We start from the raw sequence: 14,689 nt of genomic DNA, 5'->3' as shown, positions 1-14,689 counted from the left end.
AATGTGTAAAACTGGTATTTTGAAAGTTTCTTTTTCTTTTTTCTGCACATATTTTTTAAAACATAAAATTGAAATCTCTAGAATATAATACATAAAATAGAGAATATAAAAATTGAATCTCTTAATAGTGTTCTGCAAATTTAATCTTGTTTCTCTAATAATATATCAAGGCCTCTGAGTATATTTGTTTGTACGTGTATAGAAAAAGATCTGTAAGGATATACTCCAAGCTGTTAATGGCAGTTACTTTGGGGAATTTCCATTTCTGCTTTGCACAGTTCTGTGTTGTATGAAATTTTACAATAATTATGTATTACTTTCATTGTCAGGGGAAAAAAACAAAAGTTTATAAAAACAAAAAAAGGAACTTCTTTTCAAAAGGGTCATTGTTATAGTAAAAAATGGAAATCAACAAAAATATCCCTAAATGAGAGATTTGTTCATAAATTACGAATTTAAAAATCTGTACCATGGAAATCATTGTGAGGCCTGCCTGCTGTGGCCAGACAACATGCCCAGCTCTCTACCGGCTGTACAACCTCGGGCGAGCTACAGAAACTCTGTGAGCCTGGCTTCTCTCTTCTGAAGGGGAAGCATCTGTCACCTCTCCCTCTCTGTCTTGCATGAGCCTTAAATGACCCTGGGTAGAAGGGTCTGGGAGCAGCGCTGGTGTCCCCCCCCTTCCTCTGCAGGTGTGGCGCCCACCAGCCCTGTTCAAAGCAGGGAGGGGGCTCCCACACCTCCCTTCCCTTTCATCCTTACTCATCCCCACCCCCGCCCCACAGCTTGTATCTCTACCTGTAGGAAGTGGGCAACTTGTTTTCAGAAAGTGATCCCCAGCCCACACGGGCTGCAAAGTTGATCCGAATCTACCACCCAGTCAAAGGGAAAGACAGAAAGAGCCCCGTCTTCAGAGGTCTTCCCAGGTTGTGGAGGACAAAAGAGATTTCCTCTGTCACTTCTTGGGAAACCTCCTTCGATGCGTCACTGACACTCCTCGGGACTGTGAGTCACTGGTTCCTGGAGTCCTCACGGCTGTGTAACCATGTTCCCCAGCTCTGTGTCGGTTTGAGATTCACAGAAATATGCATGACACATGTGATTCCTGTCAAGCTGAAAGCAGAGGGACTTCAATGCCTGCACAGTGTTGTTGGCTCTCTGGATAGTACTTTTTCCCTTTAATTTACTGCCTTTCACATTCTAGTATCTATTTTAGAGCTTAGCTTAACTTGTAAATTTGAAAGAAAACCATCTCCATTTCTTTTCATGCATTTTTTAATCGTGGATCATTTCTGTCCCTTCCCTCATTTATGACTGAATGAATCTCCCCACCCCTCTCTCTTCTGCACTTAGTTCTCTTCTTGAGGCTTTTTCCTGTGTGTGTGCATGTGTGACAGGGTCTTGTTCTGTTCCCCAGGCCAGAGGTCAGCCTCCTGAGTGGGTGGTGTTAGGTCCAGAGGGGAGAGAGAGAGGGAGAGAGACGAAGCCTCAGGTGTAGCAAAATGCCATTTTTTTGAGCATCTGGGTGTAGATGGGTGGAGGCCAAAAAAGCACCCACCCGGAGGGAGGGGAAAGCCATGGGTTTTACAGAGGGTTTCTGGGGGGGTGGGCAGGAGAGGAGTACCTGGGCTGGAACAGCCACTGTAATAAAATTTTTTTAAACAACCAATTTCTGGGACCCCTGCATCCCTCTGGTCTCATCCTGCAGAGATAAGGGAGGGGAGTAGTTTTGTCCTTATCAGGGGGGATAGGAATGCCAGAGGCGGGTGTCTGCAGCTGTCTGTTAGATTTACAACCTCCTCCAGGGACTCTCCAGACTCCTGCTGCTATTATTTTACAAGCTTAAGTCTTCCATTAACTGCATTCTGTCCTATACATACTTTTCGGGTTCCCACCTGGAACAAACCTAACAGGTGGGACAACCGGCACATGCCACCACACCTGGTTAATTTTTCTATTTCTTATTTTTTTGTAGAGGTATGGTATCACTATGTTGCTCAGGCTTGTCTCGAACTCCTGGCCTCAAGCAATCCTCCTGCCTCTGCCTCTCAAAGTGCTGGGATTACAGGTGTGAGCCACCACAACCGGATCTTAGGCTTCTTGATGCCAGTTCAAATATTAATATATCTATGTGGGGCAACTTCTGTCTGTCCAGCTGGCCCTGTGCTGCGACTGGAAGTGCAGCATGGCCAGGACAGAGATACAGCCAGGTCCCCAAGGCTCGGTCTTGCTTACAGCCCATAGGCCCCAATTCCCTGCCTGCCAGCTGGGGGCCACGGCCTGTGGGAGCCCTCTGGCTCTTTCCTGCCACCTGTACAATGATCAGCATTCCTGAGCCTTGAGACCAGAACCTAAATGAATGAATGCACAGAGAGAAAGGCTCAGCTAGCAGGTCCTCAGACCCCCACAAGCAAGCTCTACTTCTGATGCTGGGGAGCCTAAAGCCCAGCCCCTGCCCTGGCCACCCTCCCACGTCTCTCCTGCTGGCTCCCCTGTCCCTCTCCTTTCTGTGCTCCTCAAGGCCATGAGGACTCCTCAGAATGTTTGCTCTGCCACGCACTGTGGACAAGCCTCTTAGAGCACACAAGCTCAACAACTCAGATGCCAACTGTGCACAGGTGTTCCAGGCAAGGCTTTCATCGTGGGGGGACACAGTCCCAGGGCCGGCACCTGCGTGACTCTGAGAGTGGGTGGCCTCGGTGCTTCACTGGCTCCACCCTGGCGCCAGGCGTGGACAGACAGTAAGCAAGTGGACAGAGCACGACCTGGGTGATGCTAACACAAGGCAGAGGCTGGATTCATGTTGTGAAAGTTGTGTTTGGCTGAGAAGAGAGTCAGCAGCTCTCACGGTAGATTTGTGGAGGGCTCTGCGGCTGGGTGGGGGCACAGCTGCGAGGGGAAGATGTGAGGCGGTGTTGGCTGGGGGTGGAGGCCCACCTTCCCCCACACACCCCTCCCCGCGCCCCTTCAGCAGCCCGTGGGCCTGAAGCTGCCTGCCGGGCCGGGCCTGCCAGCTGGGCAGAACCATGGCGCCATGGCCCCTCCACCCTCCTCAAACGAGCTTGGCGGACAGGGAGGGGAGAGCAACGGTAAACCCAGCCAGCACAAAAGGTGGGCCCGCTTCAAACCACGAAAGCTCTGGCTGGCCAGGGCAGGAGGGGACAGAGTTTGAGTTGTCCCCTCTTTCTGCCCCAGCACCTACCCTGCAGCCACATGGATGCTTCTGGTCTGGGAGCAGGGAGGTAGGGCGATTTTCACAAGACAAGCAGGCCTCTGCGGAAGTCCTCTTGTGGACCCTGCATAAAGCCTCACTGCTCAAAAATGCAGAAGCCACATCTGGTGGCCCATCTTGTGGTGCAGGGTGCTGAAGGAGGAGAGAAGAGAGGCTCACTGCGGCTTAGAAGGAGCCCAGGCTCCCTGACAGGTCTGCGTGCGGCAGGTGGAGAACAGGTTCTTCCAACAGACAGCTGGCCCATACTGAGCCTGGTCAGACCCTGCTGATATTAACTCCAGACCTCCCCATCTCCTCAGCCCTGCTTTTAGGAACCAAATGAAATTAAGACCTTTGTGTGCGTCTGTGTGTCTAAGAGAGGAAGGCTGATCCAGATATTCTCAGTTCTCCTGCCATGACCTTTACACCAAAATCTCATCTTCATAGCGTGAGTTGTGACCCAGGCTTGGTTAAGAATACATTTTCCAGAACAATGGAAACCTGTCAGCTGCATCCAAATGTCACTGGGTGGGTGAAAATGTAAAAGAGTGATGCCACTTGCTGCGGGACAGCCCGTGGCCAAGGGCAATCAGGTGTTGCTGGTGGCACAAGGCACTAGACAGCCGAGAGGCACCAAGCAGCGTTTAACATGAATCACATACTCTCACCCGCACTCCTGGGAGTATGTTTCCTTAGTAAAAGCATCGTTATATAAGAATAAATATACAAAGATGATTATTTCAATATCTTTCAGGCAAAATAAAAATGGGAAATAACTCCAAGCTCATAGGGAATCACTGAATCATTTGTGGTCTATCCACACCCAAAATTATCACGCAGCCATCAAAAAAATGACTTAAAAAGAATGATTTGGCAACATTGCCAGGGTGTCCTACTTGGGAGGAAACACGAGATGCATGGAAGTATTTAAAGTATGACCCTCTTTTTATAAAGCAAATAATCACCTCTGGAAAAGCGTCTTCGTGTCTGTAGCTACGTGCCTATGACCACGTGGGGGGCAAACGCCGGCGGCAGCAGGACACCCACCTGTCTGCCAACGCTGGGCATGATTGTTAAAACACAGAATTTCCCCTGGAAAAGGGATTAATTTCATTTAAGTAACAAGAGACTAAAATAAAAATAGTCCCCCTTTTATTAATTAACTTGACTGGTAAAATTCATTTTTACAGTACTCTGAAAAGCTCCTAAGAATCAATGTTTTTATTTGTTTATTCTTGCACTACCTATTCCAAAAAGGATTTGGAGCAGCTTACAAAGCTAGACACACAAAAGGAGCAGTGAAATAGGGCAAACCAGCAACAGAACAGACGGTGGGCATCGCAGCGGCCCATAACCTAATAGCATTCCACAGTTAGTCACTACTCAAAGAGGTTACTTGGAACTAGGCAAAAACCTGATGTGACTGTGCCCTTCATCTTATTTGATATGACGTCTCTTACTATTTTTAGTTTTATAAAAACTCAAGGTAATTTATTTTCTCCTCTATATTTGCCTAGAATTACAATTCACGGCCCCAGACACAGCGTGCTGCTCTGGCTGTGGTTTCATGGTGTGAACGTGCAGGCTACTGAGAAGTCTAGTTAGATGAGAGAGCACAATTAAAATCCTTTCCCACTCATTGTACTTTCTTTAAACAGAAATAGAATTTGTTATAATAATAGCTGAATGGAATACTAATTAGATGGCATTTCAAGCAGAGGTATCCTCATAAGTCATATGAGGATATTGACTTACTGAGGCTTGACTCTATGGATCATTTCTTTCACTGTTCCGTGTTTTGTTTTGGTTTTTTCTAAAGTTTGAGAACAATACCTCTGTCACATCCCCACCTCCTAGTTTTTAAATTCTTATCAGGAGAGCTCAAGAGTTCTGGGGCCCCAGGACTTGGCTAACTCCTTAAAGTCTTGGGGTCCCTGAGGCCAATGTTTAGTTTCTGCTTTGACCAGCCGGGCAAGGGGAGCCCAGGTGTTCCCACAGGCTTCGTTACTGGTTGGCCATGTTCCGGGATTGGATTCCTGCTTCCTCACTGTGATGTCTTCTTTTCCCCGTCCATGGATCCTAGCAAAGGGAAAATTTGCAGAGATGGAGGAATGTAACTTATTCATCTTTTTAGCGTCAAAAGGAAAAGGTTTTCTTTCTCAAAAGCAAATGTCTCTTCCTCCGCCATGGGATTAATAGCTACTAGAGATTTAGTGATCAATTTAAAATTACTCATTTCAATAATTAAAATAAAGTGATGCACGAATAGACCCCATTAGAATAAATGGATTACATGATACGTGTGGCATTCACACACACGGGGGAAGAATCGATTATATAATAAAGGGTGCTGAGACAACTGGTTAACTATTTGAAAAAAGTTTTAGTCCTTCACATCTTACATCAAAAGAAATTCCAGGCAGGGAGTGCACGGTGGCTCACCTGTAATCCTAGCACTCTGGGAGGCCAAGGCAGGAGGATCGCTTGAGCTCTGCAGTGTGAGACCAGCCTGAGCAAGAACAAGACCCTGTCTCTACTATTAAAAAATAGAAAAATTAGCCGGGCATTGTGGCAGTGTCTGTAGTCCCAGCTACTCGGAAGGCTGAGGCAAGAGGATGGCTTGAGCCCACAAGTTTGAGTTACAGTGAGCTAAGATGATGCCACTACACTCTACCCAGGGTGACAGAGTGAGACTCTGTCTCAAAGAGAAAAAAAGAAAAATCAGTTAGGCATGTGGTGGCATGCACCTGTAGTCCCAGCTACTCAGGAGGCCAAGGCAGGAGGATCGCTTGGACCCAGGAGTTTGAGGCAGTGAGGCATGATGATGCCACTGTACTCTAACCAGGGTGACAGAGTGAGACCGTGTCTCAAAAAAAAAACAAAAAGAAATTCCAGATGATTTAAATAAATAAATATTTTTTAAAAATATAGAAAGAAACCAGAAAGTCAGTAATCAATAATGAAATCTAATAAAAATTAAAGGCAAACTTATTTCTAATATACTATAGATTAGAGTTGTTAAAAACAACAAACAAAAGGAAAAAGGAATGCATTTTTAAAATGCATTGTACAAACTGAACCAGAATATAACATTTCAGGTCGATGAGAGTGCTGGTAAGTGAGCCCATTCATAGTCTATTGCTGAGAGTTCAGACTGGTACCACCATTCTAATGGGCAATTTGGCAAAATGTAACACAAGCCTCAAACTTATGTATATGTTTTTGACACAGCAATTTCCCTTTTATCATGAAAAGGTTATTATGCTTATGCAAAAGGATTATTAACAGCAAACACATGTATCACAGTATTGTGTGCAAATTGAAAACATGCTAAAAACCTAAGTATCCACCAGTGAAATAAAATGAGAATACATCCATATGATGTAATGAGAACCATTAAAATAATGTTGTACAAGAATGTTTAATAACTGGAAAGATATTTTAAAAGCAAGTTATAAAACAGATATTATATGAACCCAATCCTGGGCAGAGGGAAAGGGGTATTATCTATGTGTGAGAAACATGAATTAAATGAAATATTCAGAAACAGTATATGCCAAAATGTTAACTCTGATTGTCACAGGGATTGGAGGGGGCAGATTACAAGTAATCTTTACCTTCTTGTTTATATATGTGCATTACTTCCATCTGTGTATTACATTTCTAGCCAGACAGAACAAGAAAGCAATCTCAATTTTGAAAAAAGTGTGTGTGAGTGTATAACAATGTATAATGACAAGAAAAAAATTACTATATTTAAAAAGTTATGAAATGTTATTAGAGCAGCTACAGTATGGCCCCGTTTTTAAGAGAATGAGGGACTCCAGGAGATGGTACAGCAGTTTGCTGGTTGTATCTTTGAAGGTAGGACTATATGAATACCTTTTTTTCTTCTTCTCTTTGCTTTTATGTGTTTCCTAAATTTTCTTTAAAAAGATACACGATTTTGATAGTAAGAAAATAATGTTTTTAAGGTTGTACCTATTTAAAGCATACCTGAAAAAAACTTCACACTTACATGTTGGCTCCGAATATCAGATTCACCATCTCTAGCTGCACTGAGGGTTTCACTTCTCTGTGTCCAGAGCCATTTGAAAGGCAGCTTAACTTCAGAAGTGAGATCAACAACAGCATCTCCTGCAGTTGGAAGATCTCCTCTGAGAGGAAAAAATAATCATCAAATAACAATAAATAAAAATTTCCAAAATATAAATGAGACTACTTTATACATCTGTGTTAAAATCTTGTCCACTGGTCCAACCACACGCATACACACACAATTCTACTTATTTTCAGAGATGTGTTGCCCATATCCAATCTCACTAAAAGCTTATTGTGACCAGACGACTCATATCTTCATAAGCTACTTATTGATATTCACCTTCACTTGCTAGCCACTAACTCCATGTATTCAGCCCCGTTTTGTGCTTTGTACTGTACTATTTACCTGCATTCCCTCAATTAACCACTTATGCACATAGGCACTCTTGCCATTTTACAAGCAGGTCACTAAGCCTGAGATCAGTCAAGTCACCAGGCAGGAAAGCAACACTGTGGGGATAGGACTTTACCCAAATACTGTCCACCACCCAATGATACCTGGTGAGATGTCCTTCCTTTCCCTAACCCCAACCCATGGGGACAAGAGCCAGGACAGTTTAACTTCAGGTCCTGCACAAGTTCACCTAGTCTCATCACTCTGTAAAGGCCCAGAGTGCATGCTCGCCCCATATAAGCCACTTGTGTGCTCTTTGTCTACTTCTGCCGTGGCTGAAGCAGCAACAAACTGCAACTAAAATTAAAAAATGTTTGCAACTGGTAAAATTTGATCTGTTAGTCCGGAGTTGTAGATATATCTATGTTGGAAAAAGAACTTAAAGCTGAACTAATTCAGCTTCAAAAATAATACTTGAACACCCTTTACAACAATCCTGCCCAGTACTTGTCCACCTAACATTTAAACACCTTCCGTAACACAGAACTCACATTCTCTGGCCAACCCATTTCATGTTTAACTCTATCAGAAAATTTTTTTCCTCAAAAGAAGTCCCTGCAAGCTTTTAGGAATTGTTTATAAACAAATCACCTCAATGGCTTACACTTGACTGCAGTTTTGACTAATGTATCAGGATAAACTCTTTGCTGCCACGAAATCCACAGTCATGTCCACGTGTAAACATTTCCAAGGCTAATTCTCAGTGTGCCAGCTATAATTGCTCCCCTTTCTATCCTACTAGGGAAGCCTGCCACAGTGCATGTGAGCAGGGGTGGCCTATCTTTTAGAGGAATGATCTTGAACTTGCTCTGCTTTTTTAAAGGAAGTGGGTATTTTTAATCGCCACACTTCAAGCCCAGCAGCGGCACAGTAAGGTATCTGTGCAGAGAGAGTTAAGATGGTGGCTGGGGTTCTCTCCCTGTGCCAGGGCTCAGGTGATTCACCCAGCTCCATGGTCACCCTTGCTGGGTCACCTGCTTTCACAGCAGGTCTGTTGCTGCTCCCCTGGCCCAAAACCTCTGCTGCTTTTGAGGTTGTCACTGTAAATTGATCAGTGGTTCCTGTTTCCTTCTCACTTACCAACTTGCACATGTCATAGATTCTCAGAATATTCCATTATTTTCAAGAAAGTCATCGTTTCTGAGTTGCTCTCTGTTTTGTTTTGATTGTTGGGAGGAGCACCTGGGCTCTATGGCTCCATCACCTGTCACACAGCCGGTGGAGAGGTGCCACTGGCTAAACAGAGGACAGGGGTGACCACCTCCTCACTCCTGCTGCCCAGATGGACTCTGACAGCCGGGTAGAACTAGGAAGACAACCGACCCTTGTGTCGCCTGCACAGAGCTCCCCTAAGATACCACACTTCCTCCCAGGTTTTCAAGGGTACATCAGTTTAACATAAATGACACTTTCTAAAAAACCACCTAAAAACGCGGGTACCTCAACCTGCTTGGTCTACAAATTTATCAAAGCTCAGGGAAGCCGTCTTGGATGTTCTTCTCCAAGAGCTGCAGTGGAGGAGGTACACACAGTCAGGTAGGAGCTTCTGTCCACGTCCCTTCCCGGAGGACAGGGACTATGGCCGCTCCTCGGGTGTGTCTTTGGGGTGGCTGGCACATGTGCCGAGTCGCGCAGCCTGGCACCGTCAGGGAAGGGCATCGACGCTCTGGGGACGGGCAGGAGGGGAGCGCGCAGGCAGCCGCCCTTCCTGGGAGGCTCCCACGCCTCCCGCCTCCCTGAGGAACATTCAAACTTGGGGTGACAGCAAACGATGGGTCACTGTATTTTTCTTTGCTGGCGTTACTGCTACACACATTTTCCACCGGTTTCTTCCTAGAGGTGTCAGTCGCACTGTCATCAACCTATAGGAGCTGAGACGGCTGGAGCCCAGGCTCCACTGCCCGGGTCTCTCCCAGAGCCCGGGGACATCCACCTGGCGCGGTCCTTTCCCATCCGAGACGTCGGGGCGCCTCCTGCCAGGGCAGCGGTTGTCTGACCCCAGCGCGGTCACCGCGACCGCAAGCCAGCCACAAGCCTCCGTCTGTGCGTTGCGTGCCTGGGGTTTGCTGCGACAGTTAGGGATTCAAATGGGGTCGGGTTAAAATGGGCAAAGATTCCTCTGTACCCTGGACTCTTCTCAAGGAAGTTAAGGAAAAGGCCCAAGGAGGGGCTGGGGGAGGCCCTTGAGGAGGGCAATCGCCCCCCCCCCAGCAGTGGGGAGTCAGGCAGAGCTGCTGCCACCCCGGGTCCCACCCGTGCACCTGCCCCTTTCATGTGGGGCTGTTATGCAGGGCGGCCCTCCCCCACCCCGCGCTGCTGGGGACAGAACCAGCGAGTTCGCTTAGAAACGCAGATGCGACCATCACCCCCCGTTCTGTTCCCTCAGCCTCCTCCTCATGTGCCCACAGCCGCCTTAGGAGCTGCGGAGGGGACTAGGGGCCAGAAGAAATTGCTCTGGCCTTTGAAAATCAGTCTGGAGACCAATCCGCAGGAAATACTACTCTCGGTGTTATTATCATTATTTAATGTGCATCCTAGAAATATCGAAAACAACCTCAATGAGTATAAGAGAGATTTTCAATAAACTGTGCTCCACTCACACGGTGGACAATTATTCAGACCTCAAAATAGCGGTTGTAAAGATTTTCTAAGTGATTCAGAGAATGCTTACGCAGTTCAGTAAAGGAAAACCATTTACAGGAAGGTCAACAGCAGGCCTCGGGAAAGAAGCATGAGAAAGCACCCTGAGTGTGCTCTAGAGCTAGGATCTTCTTGTCACTTTCCACGGGGCCTCCTCGCCGCTCCTCTCCCCTGCTCCACCCCCGCTCCCCTCTCCCTTGCCTGCCCCGGGAGAGCGATGAACAGCCCCCTCCCCTAGGACCCTGGGGAGGGACTGAGGGGTTGGGCGGCCCTTTTCCTCTGCTCATTCATTCATTCTTCATTCACTTACTTGCTCTTCAGGTGGCTTCTGGTCCCTGAGCCGCCTACAAATTGCCCCCCTGCCTGTGCCCTGTAGGACAGATGCTGCGCCCACAGCCACCCAGCGTGCACAGAGACACGGAACAAAGTGGGGGTTCCGGGCTGATTTAGCTGATTCCGGCTGTGAGAGAGGCTGCACAGGCCTACAGCGCCTCAGCCTTGTTATCCGAGAAATGGGCTCCTCACAGTACCTGGCCCAGGAGGTCACGCAGGTAGAGTGTGATGGAGTTAGTGACCAGCATGAAGGATTGGCACTTGTTCCTCAGTCCTGATTGTGCAATGGGCCCCAGCCCAGGGCCGGCCTTCCCTGCTCACAGTATGAGCAGACAGAAGAGGCTCCCGGCTACAGCTCTCCACTGCATCTAGAATGCACCCCAGCTCTCTCCCCAGTGCCGGGGCCTGCATCTCCCCTCAGTCTGCTTCTCACAAGACACATGCACACATACACAGAACACACAGTACAAAGGCCCTTCCCTCCTCAGGCTCTGTGTCCCTGCTCCCTCTGCCTGGACACCCCACACCCTCCCCAGGGCCACTCTCCATTCATCCTGCAAACATTTAGCCCGTCCATAGGCTCTGTCACCTTGCAGCACTTAGAGCTCTTCTCACTATCCGAAATTCTTTCCTCTGTGTTTTTTCTTGTTATCTCTGTCCCACTACACTGTCCCCTTCAGAGACCACATGTGTTTCTTGAGTGTTGCTTAACCCCCGCCTAGCACAGTGTCTGGCAAACATGCCGTGAGTGCACAATAAACATTAAATCAATGAGCAAATGAATATTCTGTTTAAAATGAAAACGAATCGGGGTCTTGGTCCTTATCGTCCTCAGAGAGCTTTAAAAAATGGTAGTTCAAAAAGGACAAATATGGTATGATTCTACTCATAGTAGGTAACTAGAGTGATCAAATTCATAGAAACAGAAAATAGGACATAGGTTACCAGAGGAGAGGGGGAGGAGGAATGGGAGTTTCTGTTTAATGGGTACAGAGTTTCAGTTTAGGAAGATGAGAAAGTTCAGCGGATGGATGGGGGTGATGGTCATCTAAGAATGTGAATTTACTTAATGCCACTGATGTGTACACTTTAAAATGGTTAAAATGGCAAATTTAATGTTGTGTATATATATATATATATGTTTTACCACGATTTTAAAAAGCGTTTTAATAAATGGTTGTGGAAAAAGATATAAACACACTAAACAACTGCAGAATTATGAGACAACATATGAAAAAAATGGCACAGACCATATGGGACAAGAAGTGACACACATTGCTTGATTCCAGCCCCCTAAAAGTCCAGCTTTAAAGGCTATCTCTAGGGTCAAGTGTGGCTTTGCACTGAGCATTGCTCTCTGTGAAAGGAAGTGAGTTATTTTTAAGTTTTCCATTTGTAACGGTGATAAAATTACAGTAATATACAGTGCAAAAATTTAGAAACTAGAAACAAGAGTAAGAGAAATGCATCTTGATGTATTTTCTTCTAATATTTTTAAAACTTTTTTTACATTTTACATAGCTGTAATCATGCTGAATGTATGCTTTCATATAGTATACTATCTGCATTTTTCTTGTTCCAACACCAGTTTCGTAATTCTAATACTTCATAATGTTAATGCCTAAAATTGTATTGAGTGGATTATACTCGTTTACTTAAATATTTCTTTATTTATGACCTTTTCAATCATTTTCAACATGAACATCTCTGTTCATATTCTATTGTGCCAAGTCTAAGAGATTATATCCACTGGAGAAATTTTCCAGATTGGAATTACTGAGTACATGGATATAAACATTTTGATAGCTTTTAATATCTGGTATCAAATTGCTTTCTGAGGTCATCAACCACTCTCCCCTTAAACAGATATCATTTTTTTTCTTCTGCTGGGTTATGAGTGAAAAATATTCTTTCAGCATTGATGCAATTTTGCGTTAGAGGATTGCAGCACTGCAGCACTTTAAAACTCTGTTTCCCAAGTGGACCCTCATTCCTTTCAGTGCACAGACCTGCTTGCGATGATTATAGAGCTAAAGCAGAGAGTTTATGCTACACACAAGGCTGGAACTCAAAACCCTAGGCAGTGAACCCGGCTCATCTCCGCCGCTGTATGCCTGGGGGCAAGTCAGGGCAGGACTATTGGGAGCCGCAATCCAAGAACAGAGTTGTGTGGATTTGCTGAGGGAGGCAGCAAGAGAGTCTCTCATCCAGGCTGCAGGGCAGGCGGACAATCCAGAACCTGAAACTACTCAGCTATAAGAAATAACGATGATACGACATCTCTTTGGTTCTCCTGGAGAGAGCTGGAACCCATTATACTAAGTGAAGTATCCAAAGAATGGAAAAACAAGCATCACATGTACTCACCAGAAAACTGGTTTCCCTGATCATCACCTAAATGTACATCAGGGAAGGATACCAATTGGATATCAGACTGGGATGGGGGGGTGGGGGGAGGGGATGGGTGTATGCCTACATGACGAGTGTGTTGCGCACCCTCTGGGGAATGGTCATGCTTGAAGGTGCAGACCCGGGGAGGTGGGGGAGGGGGAGGGGATGGAGGTATGACTACATGATGAGTGCCAGGCGCACTGTCTGGAGAATGAGAACGGACGCGCTTGGGACTCTGACTCGGGGGGATGGGCGGGACATGGACAATGTATATGACCTAAACTTATGTACCCCCATGATGAGCTGAAATAAAAAAAAAAAAAAAGAAGCACCCAAGCCTCCACCAGCTCTCCAAAATGAGAGAGGAGTGGGGCTCAAAAAGGCAAAAAAAAAAAAAAAAAAAATTAAGACAGCAACTAAAGAATTAACCAGTGGAGAGGGAAGGGCTCAGAAGGCAGGGGACTCAGAACAGGCACAACCTGGCCAAGAGAACACTCCCTTTGGAGGGGACTGGGTTTGTGGGGGCTTTCCCCACTGCAGCGGGGTCTTGCTAAAAGTGAAACTGTGATTTTCAGAGGGTTCTGAAGGTGTTTGCCCTGGGAGGGAAGATGTTCCACTTGGGGGTCCACACTGGCTTAAAAACAATGCCCCTGCCTGCTTTCAGTTATGGAGGCCCCTTAGTGTCTGCTGTCAATTCTGGATTGTCTGGAGGCTGCAACAAGGCCCTGGTTCATTCTGCGTCTCAACCTGGGCCAGGGCCTGAAGAAGCTCTAGTGTGATCTTAACTCCAGGGTGCCTGCAGGACAAGACCCCATCTTGACTGAGAATAATAAAGCTCCCACCTGCAGGGCACTTCCCAGGAGCCAGCATTGTGCTGAGAGCTGTGTGTCGCTTTTCTTGTTTACTTTCCTAACAGCTGAATGAGACAGATATTAGTAACCCCTTTAACAGGTGAGGAAACGGGCTCAGAGAGGCTTAGCAGCAGGCCCCAAAATCACACAGCATTGGATAAATCAGAGAGCTACGATTCAACCCCTAGCATCCTGACTGCAAAACCTTGCCTGAAAGAGTCCATCTGTTCTTTGAGACTTTGGGGAGCAGCAAGCTTCATGTGTTTGGAGAAAACTTGGGAGAAGACCAGCATAACTGGATAAAAAGTCAGAGTTACTGGATTATTTGGGAAAAAACAAAAAAGTAAAGTTGATTCTTTCAAGAGCATCTGTAACTCAAAGCGAGCAAACTCGGCTACATGGTGAGTGGTTCAGGACAAGAGAGGAAGCTGCAGGGGAAGGGGGTCAGAGCGGGTGGGACAGACAGGACGACTCAGCAGTTAGGGCTGGCGTCTGGGAGACCTGGGCTGCCTGTGTGCCCCTGGGCAAGTGAATTAACCTCTCTGAACCTCAAAATATAAAGCAAGGATAACACTAATACCTATCTGGCACATAAGCAGTAATAAAATAGTGCTTGCAAAGTATGTGGCCCATAGTACTCAATCGATGGTAGCTGCTAGCATTATTATTTTAATTATCACTGTTATTACATTATATTCTAGTTATTTTTGAGTAGTCTAAATCTTACCATCACTTAAGGCTAGGAAAAGGATGTTTTATTAACGTTGA

General features: G+C 46.1%; 1 long non-coding RNA gene across 2 annotated transcripts; it reads right to left on the bottom strand.

The window, feature by feature from the left end:
- Positions 1–4,366: 4,366 nt before the first annotated feature.
- On the bottom strand, positions 4,367–10,702 carry LOC123637149. Of its 2 annotated transcripts, none has more exons than XR_006734757.1 (3): positions 10,657–10,702; positions 7,230–7,368; positions 4,367–5,290 (listed from the first exon to the last, which is right to left on the bottom strand). It is a non-coding gene; the product is annotated as an uncharacterized LOC123637149 (long non-coding RNA). The 2 variants fall into 2 exon arrangements; XR_006734756.1 differs by lacking the exon at positions 10,657–10,702 and adding an exon at positions 9,147–9,445.
- Between the last annotated feature and the right edge of the window lie 3,987 nt (positions 10,703–14,689).

Source organism: Lemur catta, chromosome 4, assembly GCF_020740605.2.
Source record: "Lemur catta isolate mLemCat1 chromosome 4, mLemCat1.pri, whole genome shotgun sequence".
NCBI lineage: Eukaryota > Metazoa > Chordata > Mammalia > Primates > Lemuridae > Lemur > Lemur catta.
Note: the sequence above shows the minus strand (reverse complement) of the source record. Positions and strands in the feature narration are given on the sequence as shown.